Raw genomic sequence first — 18,697 nt, 5'->3', positions numbered from 1 at the left:
GGTCTAGAAACAGAAAAATGACCTTTGCTTACTTCTTTCTTTCCCTCCCCCTACCGCCACAATTTTATTGAGATATAATGGACATATAACACTGTGTAAGTTTAAAGTGTACCATGTGTTGATTTGATACATTGATAAACTGCAAAACGATAACCACCATAATATTAGCTACTACATCCGTCCCATCCACAGTTACCATTTTGTGTGTATGTGGTGAGAAGAAAAATGACCTTTCTTACATGACGGGGAAGTGATTACCAAATCCCAAAATAAGACCAGGGAAATGTATAGCTGCAGGAATTTAGAAAGAAAGTCCTTCTAATCCATGTTGGGCTGGCTCCTGGTGTGGCCACCTGCAAGGTGACTTTGTTATCCTCTTGTTTCTTTTAATTATGTATTGAACCAACAGTAGACTTGCCACTGAATATGGCACAAAAGCTTGGCCTTTCACGATAGTTGAGCGAGTTCTTAGGGCAGCAAACAATCACCAAACAGGAATTCCAGCGGACAGTGTGTATCTAGCCTCATGCTAGAGGCATCTGCCTCTCTGGAAGGATGTTTTTTCTGGCTCTACAGAGAGGCGGAAAGTTGGCTGAGTTGTCTCCCTATTGGCTGGAGAGACTGGATTGTGTACGTCTCCCTCCAACCCTGTTCAATGATGTTAGCTTGCAATCAGGCATGGTGTTGGTATTCGCACCATGGAAATTGCAAACACTGAAGACGAGGGCTCTTATCTTATAGATCCACCTGATTATTGAGCATCTCTCTGAAGACCAGAGGCTATCCGTCCTGCTGTGGCAAAGACAAGGTGGTAACGCAATGAGGAATATCAGCTATGTCTGCAAACCTATTGGGGTTATAGGGAGCCTGTAAATATACCTCTTTTTCCTGACCTAGTTTTGAACCAATTCGTATATACAGAACAATCAGGCAGATGGAGACTAATGTATCGGTTCTTTCGCTGGTAAAGGCTATGCTCATGAATGAGGTTTAAGTTCAGCAAGAAGGACTTTCCTAATACTGCACCCCAGAATCAGGCAGACTTACCCACCTGATCACAAGCTCATCTGTACAGTCACCAGTCACCCCGTATGGAGCTGTCCTAACTGAAAAACTTACAGCACAGAGACTCAGAAACAACACTTGCTTTTTGTGAGCAGCTGACCCCCTAGAAGAAAGAGAGAAGAAAGGACCAAGGTCCCTTTGACTGGTTCCTCCCCTAATGTCACCAGTAAGAGTTAGTTCCTCCACTCTGGGGAGGAATCAGTGAGGGAGCATATAAGCATCGAGTGCCTACCACGTGGAAATAAATATCAAAGTAGGGAATAACCATTGTTGTCCAATGAAAACCTGAAAACAACCCACTGGGAAGGTGATGAAAACTGTAAACTGGATTCTTTTTTTCCCAAGTTCCTAATTTATTGTACAAATTGAGTTTCACATGGTGAGTTGACATTAGCTTCTCCGGGCTTGGGAACTTAACAGATGAGGTACAGATGGTTTAGAATCCACATGTTGCTTTCACAGCTGGAGTTTTTTTTAGACCTTAACTTGAAGGATAAGATCATCAAAGCAAGGCCTCCATGTGCGGCCAGTACACAATTCACTCTACCTGTGAGAGTAGAAGAGTTGAAATATTTTTTTTAATACTGGTGAACTAAAATTGAGAATCAGTTTCTGGACCTGCCATGATTTCAGTCTTGCAAAAGGCACAAATTCTGCAGCCTGTGTGCTTCAACATACAGAGCTGCCCCTTGGCTCGGCCAGAAGAATCCCTGTAAACTGGATTCTGCAGGTCTCCATTTGGACACACTTCTGCCTCCCCAGTATTGATGTTTTAAAAAGTATCAGATTGTCCTGTATCTTGAGGAATATATGGTGGTATTCTTACGTGCATGTACACACACACACACACACACACACACATCTCTTCCGACCATGACATTGCAGGTGGTATCTACAAAAGCAACTGTAGTCTATGAAAGCCAATGATGGGACTGCAGAGTCCCCTCCAAGCCTGAGTTATCCTGTGCAATCTGGTTAGAAGTGAGAAATTCTTATGGGATCTGCCTGAGAGTAAGCTTTGCCTTTCCCTCTGCTCTCTGGGACCTTTACCCAGAAGCCTCTGGAATACACAGCGTTTATTCTGACACAACTGTCTCACTCTCTCCATTGTTTGTGAATTGATACAGCTTTACCTGGCTGGTCAGCAGGCTACAGAAGAGGTGGCATTCTTCAGTGTGTCTTTACAAAGTTTTTCATTAGTGCATATTCTTCTAGTTCTCATTTAGAAAATGTGGAAATATTCTATCAGATTGCTGCTGGTATCCTGCTTGCTACAGCAGTCTAGGTCAGAGCAGCATTGAACTGTGTGGATTGGCTGGTTTGCAGACTTAGCTCTTAGCTCTATTTCTATTACGATGAACCTTCCCAAGAACTAGCCATCCCTTTAGAACAAGGAAAGGGATATCACTATTTCTATAGACCCTTAGTTTAGTGTGAAATAACAATAGTTATTCTTGGTGTGATTTTATATACCCATGTCTCTTAGTGCATTATTATTCAGAATATTTACTAGGTGGCAAAAGATCAATGATAATTTGCTGGCTAGGACAGAAAATAAGAATCAGAATCCTGTGGAATGTCTCTGGTGCAAGTTGGGTCATGATCTCTGGCTCTTTCCACTGGCCTCACGAGTCTCCTTCTGTCACAATATGATCTAGAATCTCTTCTGGGCCTAATTATGTTTGATCTATAATTTTTAAAGCTTTAGAGTTCAATTAAAACCAAAATGGGAATGCACTTTAGATTCTATGGTTAGAGCCTTCCTGGTTGATTGTATTACATTAATACCTCTAGAGAGTCTCTTATTTTATTGAACATACGAGGACAGACAATTAAGTTTGCAAACTCATCCTAGAACAAGTGCTATATACCTCATTGCTGAATATCATTACGTTCACCTTTGACGTACTCGCCTTTGGAAGCTCTGTACCAATGCCAGTGTCTAGTCCACCCTTCAAAGCAATTTTGGAACTCTTTCTGGAATGGCCATCAGAGCTATTGTCGTATTACCCTTGATGTCCTGAATGTCATCAAAATGTCTTCCTTTCAATATTTTCTTTATCTTTGGATAAAGAAAGAAGTCATTGGGGGCCAGATCAGGTGAGTATGGAGGGTGTTCCAATACAGTTCTTTGTTTACTGGCTAAAAATTCCCTCACTGACAGTGCTGTGTGAGCTGGTGCATTGTTGTGACACAAGATCCATGAATTGTTGGTAAAAAGTGCAGGTCGTTTTCGTCTAACTCTTTCATGCAGCCTTTTCAGCACTTCCAAATAGTAAAGTTGGTTAACTGATAGTCCACTTGGTACAAATTCATAGTGAATAATCCCTCTGATATAAAAAAAAATGGTTAGCAACATCGTTTCAACAAGTTCTTGAACTTAATTGCCAGAGCTCGTAAGCCTGAACTTTATATTGAAACTTGGCATTTGCCTGTTCACCTATTTAACAACTACTTATTGAAGGCCCTCATGTACCAGTCTCTGTGCTGGGCACCAAGCATTAACGTGTACTCAAAGAGTGGAATGAAGGGAAAGATATGCTGGCAAATCATTACAATTTAACAAGCACTGTAATGGTGGCTTACTGGAAACAGTGGAAGGTTGGAAGAGATACATAAGAGTGCCTGGGTGAGTCATGAATCACTGAGCTAAACTTGAAGACTGAAAATAAGTTTTTCAAGAGGACAGTTAGGGGAAGAGCCTGCCAGACAGAGTGGAAAGCACTGGTGCCTTAGAGAGCATGGCATTTTGGGGAACTAAGTAAAGTTCAGTATTATTGGAGAACACAGGGCAAAGGAATGGGGGATGAGGAGGCTTACAGTGTGCCAGGTACTGTTCTAACTGCTTAATATTGGTTATCTCACCTAATTTCTACAGCACTGAGAGCGTAGTACTATTAGCCCCATTTTATAGATGAGGAAGTTGAGGCTTAGAGGGGTTATATAACTTGCTCAAGGTTACTGACCTACTAGATACTAAAGCTGAGATTTGAACCCCCCCTTAAAAGTGACATTATTAATCACTATACAAAACTGCCTGTCCAATGCTTATCTTCATATTCAAACTTTTCATAGACAAACTTTTTTGATTTCTGTCTCATCAAGTGGCTACCAAAGTCCCTGTTTTTAATCAAGATATTTTTATCTACAAGGTCAGCCAAGATAGCTGGTGTGTGGAATGCAGTCATTTTACAACATTATCACTGCTTGGCTAAAAGGAATGCAGATCCAACCCCATTTCTCCAAACACAACAACCGCTGTATGGCCGAGGACTTTCAAGTTCAAATATGAGACTCAATAAATATCAGCTAATCAAATTGTAGCCCCACCAAAACTTGTGCACACCTTTCAAGTAGCTGTAGCAGGGTTTGAGCTGTCGGTGGGTGGGGGTTTTGGAGCGAGCTCTTTGAAATTAGAGGAACAAGTACGTTTATTAAAAGGCATGAGGATAAGGGTTGCCTTTAGTGCTCTCATCATCCTGCTTCTCACGCGTCTCTTTGTTCTCCTAATGTCCTACCTTGTGCATGAAGAGCTAGTCTGGCGTGATGGAGATCCCAGTGAACCTGCAGTCTAAGATCTTCAGTTCGGTCACTTATGATACTGTGTGGGAGCTTGGGCAAGAAACATTTTTTCTTTTCTTTCTTTCTTTTCTAAATTTCCTTGCTGGTGTAGAAGAGTGGCCAAAAGTGCAGATTCTGGGGCCAGACTTCCAAAACTCAAATCCGAGCTTTGCCATTCCCACTGTGTACCCTTGGGCAAGATGTGGAACCGTTTGCGCATCGGTTTTCACATAAGTCAGGGATAGTACTAGCACCTAGCTCACGAGGCTGTTGGGAAGAGTAACTGAGATCATTTGTAGGAGAATCTTAGCATGGTGTCTGAGAGAGAAAGCACACAGTAAATGTTAGCTTTCATTACTGTTGTGTTCTTCTAGGTCTAGGCTTTCCTGCCCCATTCGAGGCTAAGTGCTCCTTCTTGGAGAAAATTGTTCTTTCTCTTAAATTTTTTTTCCTACTTAAGGAAGGCAATTTTAACTTCTGTGCACTATAATACACTGGCTGGCGTTGCACTGACGTGTAGATCTGCAGGAGCCAGACATCCAGCCTTGGCATGACACGTCTAGTACACGGTGTTCTTTGTTTGCTGCAGTATCTTGAGACTAACAGGAATCCATTTTGTTCCAGACAAACAATGGTGACCTTATTTCCTGTTTGCTCTATGGCGAGAATTACTGTCTCTTTGCCATAACCAAACCATATGAGCTTTATATAGTGGAAAAACAAATATCGATGAAATTTTTATTTGTTTCTTTTAATGAGGGAAAGCCTACTCTTTTAAGTTGACAGGTTCTACTGGAAATAAATCATATTGCTATGGAAACCATGCCCCACACTCACTGATATGTGGTTGCTATATATGTTCTTTGAATGTACATGCTGTAAGCATTATGTTTTAGCACATACTTGACTTTCAATTCTGTTTCCATAGTGTTAGACTACAGCCCATCTGCTGATTGCTTCTCTGTTGCGTCTTTTAGGATTTCTTGCTATCTTTGGGATGTTGAATCTTTGGAAGTTTGAGTCATGTACTGGAAACCACAAAAATCTTGTGATTAGTTCTGGCTATGTTACTTCTGTCCATGTGTCCTGGGGCAGGCTTTCCAGTCTTTGTGATTCAATACAATTATAAATTCTCTAGACTATAAAAATATAGATAGTATCTTGTAAGGCTTGGGTGAAGATCAAATAAGGTGATATGTACACAGATACTAAATATATTCTAAAGTGCTACTTAAAGCTAAACAGTTTTGCTTTCAGAAAAACCTACTTGCTGCATAAATTACATATTCCAAGTAATTTTTAAAGTTTCTATTTCTTCCTTAGTGTTCGGGTATGAGAAATGCGAAGATGCAGGGGATGAATGCAGACATACTCGGATAAGAATCTCAGCAGCACTACTCATAATCTGTGTAATCTTATGCAGGCTAGAAAACCTCTCTACGCTTCACTTCCCCCCCTTTAAAATGAAAATGATAAAATTTACATCCAGGGTTACTGAATAGATTAGAAAAACAATGAGACGTCCAACACAGTGCTTGTAGGTAGTAAGCACTTAACATTGGTACTCACTATTGGAAATAATGGTGCTGTGCCCAAGCTGACACCATTAAACAAATTCTACGCTACTCAGCAATTTGGACCTGTTCTCTCTCTACCAAAGGGAATATCAACTTTTTTTTTAACACCGGAAAATTCTTACCCATTCTTGAAGAGCATTTGTTTAGAAATAACAACTATTATGAATTCTGCAATAAATATTTATTGAGTATCTACTAAGTGCATAGAAAGATGAATAGAGGGACAAGGTTCTTGCCCTTCGTAGTGTCATAACCTGTGGGAGTAGAGCAAACATACACACAACATGTATATACTTGTGTAACTCGATTGTAACTCACTGGTACTACTCATATAACGAGTAACTCTGATGAACATTATAATACAATTACCAAGAAAACAGAACTGAACTCTCTTAAATAGAATTTTTTCTTGTGTAAGAGTCCATGAAAACTCAGAACAAAAGAAACATGGCAAGACATAGATACTACGATCCGGCAGTGAAACATCTGCCCTTACAAAGCTTTGGAGAGCCTTTGGCTGACCCTGAGGTTGAAAGTTGAATGAGAAGAGAGAGAGAGTGCTAGTCATTGTGCAGAATGCCTTTGGGCCTCATTCAGCCTGGTAATTACCCTCTGTACTAATATGGTCACCAAGACACGCAATTTGGATACAAGTTGAACATATATGTTCTCCTTGGACCGGAACTCACGCTTGTTGGAGAGAAGAAATAGGTCTAAATTGAAACAGACCATCAGCAACTCAGTCAAGGAATGTTAAGTCAGAGTCAAAGAAAGAGAGGCATCTCCTGTTTAGTTCTGGGGGCTGTTCAGCCTGGCCTATTTAGTAAGTTAAATGTAGCTGTACCTTAGTTATGAAGCAAATAAATAGCACCTGGGCATGGATCGAATGTGATGAATTTTAATAAAACTTCAGAAGCAGTAGCAAAAACTACACATGTTCCTGTATTCATAAACACATACATGCATGCATACATGTGTACACACACACACACACGCACACACACACACCTGGACCCTGGATTAGGATGCTCTTCATTGTTCAGTGAATTATTCTCCTCAGATCAGCAGGGTAAAATGGCTGTTTTTGTCTTCTTTTCCTTCCCTTTCCTCCCCATTCTCTTCCCTTTCCTTCCTTTTTCTATTCTCCACTCCCTTCCCTCCCTTCTTTTCTTCTTTCTTATCTGCTCTTGATTTTAAGGACAATAGGATGCCAGTGGAAGGGCAAATCATTCATTTAGAACTGGCAAATCTCTCACACTGCTATGCCAGGATCCTCCTTTGGATGGTACTGAGGTAACAATATGTATCTCAGAATGAATGGTGGGTCTGCATCTTCCTTGGACTTCCTTTATGGGAGGCAGCTGAGCATTTACTGAGCCTCCCTAAGGAGAAATGTCTTACTAACTGAGACGATGCAGCAAAGAGTCAATCATGTGCTCCAGAGAGGCTATCGGGAGGCATATTTTGAATAATGTTCTTCTTCATAAGGAAATTGAATGAGAATGAAATTTTTCCCTGAGTAAAGTGAATGTAGAGTCCTAGGAACGCAGATACAATAGAGTATTTGTTGAGTGAATAAATTGACCAACAAGAAAAAAGGAAGACAGGTTTATAAAAGTAAAAGCTTTTGAATGAGAGGGAAAGATTACTTGAAATTCCAAAATACCTCACATCTGCTTACCTTTTCCTCCTTGAATCGCAGCTTCTAGTTTTCCTCCCAACACAATCTTCCTGCACTGCACCTTCTCAGTGAGAATCACACACACACACACACACCAAAGATTCGTAGTCCTCCACGCCTGGAAACCCCACCACTACACCTTGAACTAGGACTGAGTAGACCTGAATCCCTATGGACATCTCTGCTACCAGCTCGCCAACATCAGAGACCCAACAATCAACCCTAGAATGTCATCAGAACTTGACTCCCCAACTTTGGTTTGCCATGCAGATATTTTTGCGTCTGGGATGGTCCAATTCAGTGGTTTTATGTGAAGATCAAGGCCTTGTGAGGAAATCTGGGAGACTCATCTTCTCAACTCCCATCCATTTCCCAGATACCTTCTGTCTGGAGCTGTTTTGCCAACTTTGTCTGCTGAACTCAAGGGAAGAGGTGTTCAGATAATAATTATAGGTATGAAAGGTGCCAAAGCAGTAGGTTTTAAAATTGGGGTGAGCCAGGGTAGAGCTCGGATATAGGCCAGGGCCAAAAGGGCAGGGTCAGGGCGTCAGACAGCTTGGAGCTAGATGGGATGTAGGATGGTTGGTTGTTAAAGAGAGAGCTGAAGAAAATGGAAGGGGTTGGCACCAAAGCCAAACAATGTAAAACGTGGGCAAACAGCCTTGAAGGCAGGACAAAATATAAAACTCTTGTTTTTGTTTACTCACGTGTTTGTTTTGAAATCTATGGGGTTTTTTAATTGAAGCAGAGCTCTCCTCAACCTGCAGGCATTTCTTTTCTTGTTTATTTTGAAAAACTTTGTGCAGTAGGAATCTTTGTTTGGTCAGCCAGGCCCTGGGTGTTCAAACTGTGGGGCAGTGCAGCCTAGCCGACAAAAGAGAGTCTGGGCAGTCACTTAGACCTCAATTTGAGTGCTAACCCCGCCATTTGCTGGGCATGGGAACCATTGCCAACTCATTTCACCCACTTCAAATCTCAGTATCCTCATTTTTAAATGGCAGGAATAGTAGATATTCATAGGATAGTTGTGAGGCTTGAATGAGATGAAATGTGAGAAACATCTGAAAAATGGGATGTTCTCAATACAAGGCAGGTAGTTACTGCTGCTGAAATCTGTTGAAATCTACCTCGTCTCACATAGCTCCCCAGAGACCTCTCCATGAGTTGCTTCTCCTGGGTGTGGACGGGATGCAGGAGGAGGTGAGCGACCTTGAGTCCATACCAGTTACTTCTGGCCAAGGGCATTTAGTGGAGCTGAGAATTAGACTGCCTGCCATGGCTTCATTGGAGAGGCAGATGGCCCTGCTTCCCACAGCTATGCCCCAGAAGCATCTGAGCAATGGGAACTAACTGCACAGTGAACCTCCTAAACACGTCCATCTTGTGGAGAGATCTAGCCTCATTTTGGTTTGACTTCTTGCCCTTTGCATTTTAGACACACAGCCCCCTGGCTGCGCACCAACAGTTTGCGGAGCTCGGAGCAGCAATGTAATCTGTAATGATGAAATCTTAGGTCCAGCCATTCCCTTCTGGCCACAGTGGAAATCTTAATCTCAGGTACAACACTCTGAAACAGCAGTGCTCCCATTTCAAGTTATTTTTACACTAGATAACTTCCTGTCACTATTGTCTATCTAGTCGATGAAATGAAAGGGGGAAAAATCATGTAACTCATGTCTTTGGGGTTTCCTTATAAAATAGAATCCTTTTTGTAGGATTCTACAAATAAACAAACCACCACCATCACCTTCACTACTACCACCACCACCACCAACAACAAACAGAAAAAAGAAAGTAAGGACTTCAGATTCAATAGTAGGACGTGGTCAAATCTATAGCAGGCTAGATGAAATGGTAAGAAATGAATGAAGAATATGACTGTCAGTCTGTGACCTTCCGATGTGATACGGCCTTGAAAGCTAATGTGACCCCACCCAAAGCTTAGGGTATAAGAGGCGGCAAGCCAGGGGCCGCTTTCTCACTCACACAGTGTTTCTCACTCACACAGTGTTTCTCACTCACACAGTGTTAACCACCGGATCTCAGACACAAGGGAGCTGCATCCACTCATTCGTGTGTCCCCTATACTGATAGTTTGCTCATCTGTTAAACACTTTTTCTGAATCTTAGTTGTCTTTCTTGCCCAATCCTCTAATTCCATTCCAATCTTTATGAACTGGCCTAGATCAGAACAAGAAACACCTGGGTTTACATTCTGGCTCTGCTATTTGATGATCTATGATCATGGGCAAGTTATTTAATCTTCTAGCTCTAGTTTTCTCATCTGCAAAGTAACACGCACTTCAAAGAGATTTTCTGAGCATCAAATGCCATAACACAAATGAAGGGTCTACAGCGCCCCCTGAAGTAGCTGTTAGTAACTGTTAATTTTCTTCCCACCTCTTCCACAGGGAATCGGGTAAAACGGCCCTGAGCCTCATCTATAAATTGAGATTAACATGTGTTTTGTTGATTCCCTTTTGCCATTTTAACATCTTGCAATTGGCAGCATCTTACAGTCTGGACAACCAGAGGGCAGTCGTGACACGGCTGTTATTGCTTATGCACAAGTGGATTTTTTGTTATTCCTGATGGCTTGACTGGAAAACTATAGCCTTGTCCATTTGAGAACAATTTGAGGAAGTGTCATGAGCCCACAACTGCCAATAATGTAAAAACAATGTCCTCATATCAAAACCAGCAAATGGGTATCAGCAGCATGAAAGAAAATATCAGACAATAGCGGAGCACTCTTTAAAGCACAGCAGGATCACAAATGCCCTTGATGGCCTAGAGGACCACGTCAAGTACAAAAACACAGGCACCTTTGGACGACTCAACAGAAAAGTCATTTGGAAGAATCAGGTTCCAAAAGTAAAGAGGTTTTCAGAATACTTTAACTAATTTATTCTGATGTATTTTCCTTTCAGTGTACGTATAAAAATATGTAGTAAAAAGCTATGCCTGAATAAAGTCTAAGAGAACTCTTTAGACATGTACACAAGAAAAAGCTACGTGCTAAGAGAATATTGCATCAAAACTTAATTGGCAATATTTTTTCAATCTTAGTAGTATGTAAAATAATGGTCAGCTTACAACTATTGGCATTTTAGATTCATGAACTATGGTCAAAACAAAACAAAACAAAACAGTCCCTGGTTTATTACAAGAAGTAAATGAGCCAGTGTATGTGAGAATACCTGGCATGCAATACTCATCCAATACACGCTAATTGACTCTCATTTGGAATCGCTGCCATGGACTTAGAATTAGAAGTAACCTCAAAGGTCATTCTCCTGGAATGGTTATATATTCTTCTGCCAGTAACAGTGGTGCCACTGTGTCCGCAGACCACTTTGAGGAGTTTCTCAAATGGAGATATCAGCATCCCCTGGCTACATTTGTTTGGAGTAGAGTCTGGAGCAGCTCCTAAACCAGAGCAGCCAGCTCTATGCTGGCACTGATCTGGTGCTACAGCTCAGCCCAGCAGATATGCTGTATGGGTGGCAATTGATCTTCTAGAAGATCCCCCAACTTGTGACATTAGATACGCACAGACGCAGCCAACAGCAGAGTGCAGAGGGAGCCAGTGGACCCGCGGAAAGAGACAGGCAACAGAAGCTACCGGATAGTAGACGCCAAGACCAAAAAAGACTGCAAAGAAGCAGAGCTCAAGTAGCAGAAGCATAAGAAAAGCAGGATAAGAAAGAAGCAGAAATAGAGGCAATCTGAACAAGCCCAAATCACCCAAATCCAACCTACAGTTAGGATTCAGCGTAATGCAGTCCTCAATTTCACATTACTTATGAGATTTTTACAAGGAAATATAAATGCTTTTTAGCTCGTTCTTTGTAACTCTCTTTTCTTATTAACTGATTCAGAGGTCTTTCGTTTTAAAGCAGTTTTTAAACCATTCAAAGAGATTAAGTTTATAGTTAATTATTATGCCTAGGGCAATTAAACTAATCAAAACATTTCCATATCTACAATTCACAATCACCACAAAGACTGTACACATCACATTTAATTTTCAGCAAATTGTCTTAGGCAGCAATTCTCCTGCTTATAAATTTTGGGAAATAGTCATTTCTCTTAATGTATGGCATATTTACTATAACTAAAAGCATATGTATTTTGTTCTCAGCTTAAATTTCTAAAAGCACAATCTGTATTATGTTGATGCTGCATTTAACTTAGGCAATACATTTATAAATAAACCTATGTATAAACCTATGTACGTTTTGTATGTAAAACTCTGTATTTTAATATGATTATATATTATATACATCTGAATATAACGGGGGGCCTGGAGCTACCCCACTGACTAATACCACATGGCAGGCATTGAGCTCAGTATTTTATATTTATTATTTTTTCAGTCTTTACAAAAGTCGTGGAAGGTAGATTTATCTTTTATAAAAACTTTGATTGTTCTTGATTTCTAGAAAATTGTTTTCCAGGTTTTTAAAAGTCATTGCTAAGGGACAAAACATTTGTTGTCAGATTCTTAACGTCAGTTCTATCCTTCGTAGCCGTCCTCCATGGGCCAGGAAGTAAGTAAACTGAGGCCAATGGAGATGTCTTTGAGTTTGGAATAATTAGCTTAATTCTGAGCAGGACTAAATTGGAACCAATTACCTGGAAAAGGAAGGTGTAATATATCATTATCAACGCCTGGAGTCATTCAATTACCCATTTCCATTATAATTGGATACTTTCAAGTGTGTGTTTGTTAAGGCTTTAAATAGTTCTCCTTTTTCTAACCAATGTGGTTGTTTTTCACACAGGGACACCTAATAATAAAAGATGTGCTAAATTCTGTTGGGATAAGAGGTGGTCAGGGGGACATTGAAGCATACACAGGAGTTTAATACATATTTCTTGCCGTCAGGAAACTTTAGTTAGGCTGGGACTATGTGATCACAAAGGAAAATAGCTGTTAATTCAAGGTGGATTTGATTCAAAGCAATAAACAAGGCTGGCGATATCAGTTAGGGTCCTGGAAGAACACAGATGTCAGATTCAAATTGGGAATTCTAGGAGCTTTTAACTTTTTCAAAAGGCTATTTACAAAGGTGAGTGTCAGGTGGAAGAAAGCCATAAAGAGAACTCAGTATTCGGGAGTAAGAGAGCTAGTTAATGGCAACTCACTTCCTGGGGCTCAGAGCCAGGTGGAAAGTGGACCTGGAGGGGCAAACAGAAGGCACTCGCCCTGAAAGGATCACCAAGTGCTGTAATGTTTTGGTGAAGGCTGCGAGGAGGTGGGCATGGACCTCCGCTTTGAAAGAACAGAAATAGAACACATGGGTGTAAGAGAAGAGATGAGGGCACTACGTTCAGCGTGAACATGGGACATAAAGATTCAGATTCGGGAATATGAACACTCTGGGGTGGCAAGGGGTGGAGGAGTGAGACATACAATTACCACATCGTTTGGGGCCAAATTGTAAAGGCCTTGAATGCCAAGCCAAGGAGTTTGTACTTGATCCTGAGAACAACAGCCAGTGAATGTTTTGAAATAAATAATGAAGCTGGTATCTTATAAAAATTAATCTACATCAATGCAAAAACTGGTTTGGAAGAAAGAGGCACAGTGGCAGAATTTTTGGCTTCGATACAATAATTACCTGGGGTAAGGTCGTGGAGGGGAGTGGAACTGAAAGGGGAAGAAACAGATATGAGACACAATCCTCTTAAAGACAAGTTTAAAAACCTGCTTCCAGGATGTTCTTGTTTTCCCAAATGGTAATCCTAATTGGAATCATCAATAAGCTAGGACGAATGCCCCACTGAGCTGACAAAATACCCCCAGGTTGGACTTTCATGAATATAGGGCTGTGAAAAAGGCTTGACCTGGATCTAGAAGATTGGTTTGAATCACCACTCTGCTACGTATGAGCTGGATGTCCTTCAGCAGATCTCTTGGACCCTCTGAACCTTCAATTCACATCCTTGAAGTGAGATACTAATACCTATCGCATAGGGTGGTTTGGGCATTCTGTCAGCAAGATTTGTAGATTGCAGAGAAAAACAACAGGGTGAGGACCACACAGGGGGTGGGGGGTGAGGGTAGGATTACTGTCCTTCCCAATCCCCAGGAAGACCTTGTCACTGTGGGCAGGGCAAGTGGAGAGGAAGTAGACTCTTGCCAAAACAACAGTAACTTGAGTCTCGGATCTCTTCCTTGCCAAAGCTGTTGTGTGATCAGATTTGATTGATTGCTATAAGCCTCAGCCTCCCAATTATCTCTCCACTGCTGGGTAAGGCAGTACATTTTATCCGACAAGGTTTCTGTTTTGTTTTTTTAATCTTGGTTTGTTTTCATTCTTCCAGTCCATGACCCCAAAAGGTTTTTTCTGTTTTTTTCCTGAGATTGTCACTAATGCTAGTTTTTGCTAAAGATAATTTCCCCCAATGCTGTGTACCTTTTTTGGCCTGAGTATATAGCAACATGCTGAAATACAGATAAAAGTGGTGAGCCCATTTAAGTAAAATGATGTAAAAATTGTTTTTTGTTTTTTTTACATTTTTGAAGTTTGTAGGCAGACACCTTTATAGATTTCCCAGTGAAAGTACTGCTTTCATTTTTAGGCAATTTTTACAAATAATTTGTTTTCTTCCTTTCATAGAATGTCTACAAATCTGATATAGCTATAAAATAACATGGCAATTCTGAGATGTAGACATTAAATAGCTGGCTAGTTTCACTCAGCAGCTAAGGCTCAAAATTAAGTCAAAATTTATGCTTTCACATATTACAAATCATCTCCTGCCATGGAATTCTATGGTTGGCTTTGAATAATTGAAACGTTAATCCCTCTAAGGCTAGGGATCCCCTTTAATTGATTTCAATGGCTTGGTAATGGTTTTGGAGCAGGGTGGGGGTGGGGGTGGGGCGAGAAATGCAGAAACTAATAGATTATAGTAGAAAATCTGAGTCTCATTGCCCTGATTTTTTTCTGTATTCCTCAGTGGGCATTCAGTCAGCAAGACTTGTAGATTGCAGAGAAATCTCAGTGGTTGACCTTTTCATTCAATACTTATTCATAAACATTAATGAAGCCCTGCTATAAAAATCAGTGCTGTGCTAGGTGGTTGGGGAGAAAGGCAATAACTTACAAAATATGGCTCCTCTTCTCTCTGTGCTTTCTGGAGACCTAAGACCCAGGTAACGTTGATAAATGATTGTCTTCTCTCTCGCCTCAGTCACATACTCCATAGCCACACCCTAGACCTGGCCATTTCGTGCATTCCACTCTCAGACCTACTGATCATATCTTTCCAGCCACTTCTTTTAATACTCCAACTCCAACAATTCTTCAATCTCACCAGAACTTACAATCCATCCCTTCACTGTCCCTCGCCCCCCCTAAGATCTTACTTCCCCCTACTCAGCTTACATTCCATGGCCCATCATTCACAATAATTCACTGCTGCATTGAAGACAGATACCCCTTTAAGGGAGATCCAAGATGGCAGAGTAGATAAACAGTGTGCCTGTGTCCTTCCTTGAACACATTAAAATTACAATTAAATTATAGAAAAATCAACCTGTGGAACCATCCAAAGTCTACCCAAGCAGAAGTCCTATGATTAAAAATATAAAGAAATGACGATGGGAGTGGTAGGAGGGACAGAGACGCAGAATGGGCCGCAAACCTCCCTGTGGCAGTTGAGAATCAGGGGGGATATCTCTGCCACGGAGATTCCCGCTGGAAGAGTGAGGCTCTCCAGCCTGTAGTACTGGTGCTGGGAACAGCAGCTGGCTGTGAAAAATAGTGTGGATTCCGACCATTTGGGTGGGATGGAAGGCAGAAGGGAAACCCAGACAACCTCTTAAACGGCCCACACACAGACTCACACACTCACTCGCAGGCACTCACCTTGGGCTCCAGCGGAGGGGGGCCTCAGAGACATACAGGGGGCAGGCTGAGGTGTGTGGCCTCAGGTGGAGGACTGGAGGACAGTCAGCATCTCCCTGGTGAGGGGTCCTTCTCCTGAGCCGCCAGCAAGCGGGCGCCATCTTTCCTATGTTGAGCCCACCCCCACATGGCCAAATCTGAATCTGATTGGCCTGGTGAGCTCCACTGCTCCTCCCTGCTGATTCAGCTGGAACCCCACCCCACCCAACTCGAGAACCGCTGAAGGCACTTTCTTTAATGAGCCGCTGAAGGCACTTTCCTCAATGAGCCGCCTGCATTGCACTCTTTTTTCGAAAACTATCCAAGTCCACATGCCCTATGCAGGCAGCGACTGGCCTCGGTGTGCTCTGAGATTTTTGCTGAATTGCTCCAGGCTCAGCACTGGCACCAAACCAGAGTCTACATTAACCCGGTGACCACAAATCTTCCCACTCTAGTGACTCCCTGAAACCCTGCCTCACCCAACTCAGGTACCACATGAGGCTTTATAAGTGGCTGAACCTTAAGGGAGCCAGCAGGTGGCAGCAGGCCTCCAGGTGTCTTGGCTTTTTTGTGGAGCTACCTCAGGCCCAGTACTCATGGCATCTATCCTCGGTTTGAAGCCTGGCCTCTTCCATGCACCTCCAGGTTTAGCACAGGCAGCAAACAAACACAGATTGCTTTGTAGCTCCCACCAGGTAGCCCCCAGCCAGTCACAGACAGTGGCTGACTTGGGCCTGCACTGGATCCCCTCCCAAGAGGCCCTAGAACAAACACCCTTGGAGGCTGGCTTCAGACCATAGCAGAGCACAACCCAATTAGCTCCACAAGTGTCACACCCAAAGAGCAGTCTCAATAGGCACTAAAGCCCACGGGGGCAAATCTCATCCAGTTGGGTAAGCCTCCCACACAGCAGCCCATATGCTGTAGATGTGGCCAAACCCCAAAGCCAGTCAGCCTGAGGGTCAATGCCATCCATTGACATGCCAATACCAATCAAGGCTTAACTGTCACAGGAGAGCACACACAACCCATGCAGGGGACACTCCTGGAGCACCCAACACAGGTGACCAGGGAGAATCTGCCACTCGGCCCCACAGGACACCTACTACAAAAGGCCACCTGGCCACGACTAGGAGACATGGAGATCTACCTAATACATAGAAACAAACACAGAGAGGCAACCAAAATGAGGACAGAAAGGAATGCATCCCAAATGAAAGAACAGGAGAAAAATCCAGAAAAAAAATCTAAATGAAATGGAAGCAAACAACTTACCAGAGACAGAGTTCAAAACAATGGTTATAGTGATGCTCAAGAAACCTAGTGAGAAATTCAGCAAAGAGATTGCAAGTAATAAAAGGACATAGAAACCATAAAAAACATCCAGGAGGAAGTTAAGACTACAATAATTGAATTGAAGAATGCACTAGAAGGAATCACCTGCAGATTAGATGAAGCAGTGGATCGAATCTGCAATTTGGAAGACAAGATAGCAGAAAACACCTAATCGGAATTACAAAAAGAAAAAAGAATTAAAAAGAATGAGGATAGTTTAAGAGACTTCTGGGACAACATCAAGCATAACAACATTCAGATCATAGGGGTATCAGAAGGAGAAGAGAGAAAGCAAGAGATTGAGAGCCTATTTGATGAAACAATGACTGAGCGCTTTCCTAATCTGGCAAAGGACATAGACATACAAGCCTAGGAAGTGCAGAGAATCCTAAACAGGATGAACCCAAATAGGCCCACACCTAAACTGATATTCTATCCTTTAAACAATAAAACACAAAAATGCTAGTCACAGGGGTACTGAAGCGTTAAGTTCCTGAATACACTCTATAAAATATGTATAATTATGGATTGGCAATGAAATAGCATGCTTTATTATTTAAATAACAGTGTTAAGTACTATTAAAATAAAAAATAAAAATAAAAAAAACGAAAAACAATAACTCATTACATTCACTGTCCTTATTATATTCCCTTAAGTTCCTTTTTCCTTCATCACATCTGCCTGGTAAAACTCTGCTTAAATCCAAGTCCTCTTTTACTCTTCACCTGCACCCTAGCATGATTGTGGCTGGAGAGAATATCCACAACCACACTGACAAGTCTCATTTTAAACTCGTGACTCCCAACCTCAAGTGGGCCCTTGGGCTGCTGATAGTCCTTCTACATGGTCAAGATCCATTCAGTCTTCTGCTTCCTCAGATCACTATTGTACATGTTCTCTTCTCTCTTCAAACTTCCAGCACCATGTCCATCCTTTTACCTCTTTCTATTTCAATGGAGAGAAAAAGGAAAAAAAAAAATAGAAGCTCTCAGACGAGAACTTCCCTATTCCGCCAACTCCTACTTCTCCCAACTAACTGCATCTATACGTAAATGTCCTGCTTTCTCTCTTGTTGCCCTGGGTGATCTAGTTGGGTTCCTGTCTAAAGCCAAACCCTTTCACTACACACTGATCCCACCCCTTCTTACCTATCACAAACATACATCCAGCAATTATCTTTTATTTTTTCTGATCAACAATATTTATTTTCCTATTGGGTCATTCCCAGCACCATGCACCGTGCTGAATTACCACCCATCTTACAAAAATAGAACGAAACCTCCCTGGACTCCACATTTCCCTATAGCTACTGCTCTCCCTTACAACAAATGTTCTTAAATAAGCCCTCTAGACCCAATACTTCCAATTCCTCTCCCTCCATAATCTTTTTAAAATACAGACCAAAACCTTGGAGTCATCCTTGACTCCTTTCTTTCTCTTACAACACATGCTCCATCTATCAGAAAATCTTTTTGTTCCTTCTTCAAAACATATCCAGACTCTAACCACTTCTTACCACCTCCATTGCTGCCATCTTGTCTAAGCTACCACTATCTCTCACCTCTTACTGCAA

The 18,697-nt window shown here is 41.8% G+C and overlaps 1 pseudogene; it reads right to left on the bottom strand.

Moving 5' to 3' along the window:
* Positions 1 to 1,501: 1,501 nt before the first annotated feature.
* Positions 1,502 to 1,690, bottom strand: LOC117032841 (ATP synthase membrane subunit DAPIT, mitochondrial-like; annotated as a pseudogene).
* Between the last annotated feature and the right edge of the window lie 17,007 nt (positions 1,691 to 18,697).

This window comes from Rhinolophus ferrumequinum, chromosome 2, assembly GCF_004115265.2.
Source record: "Rhinolophus ferrumequinum isolate MPI-CBG mRhiFer1 chromosome 2, mRhiFer1_v1.p, whole genome shotgun sequence".
In the NCBI taxonomy this organism is placed as follows: domain Eukaryota; kingdom Metazoa; phylum Chordata; class Mammalia; order Chiroptera; family Rhinolophidae; genus Rhinolophus; species Rhinolophus ferrumequinum.
The sequence above is the reverse complement of the archived record's forward strand: the minus strand, read 5'-3'. Positions and strand labels throughout refer to the sequence as shown.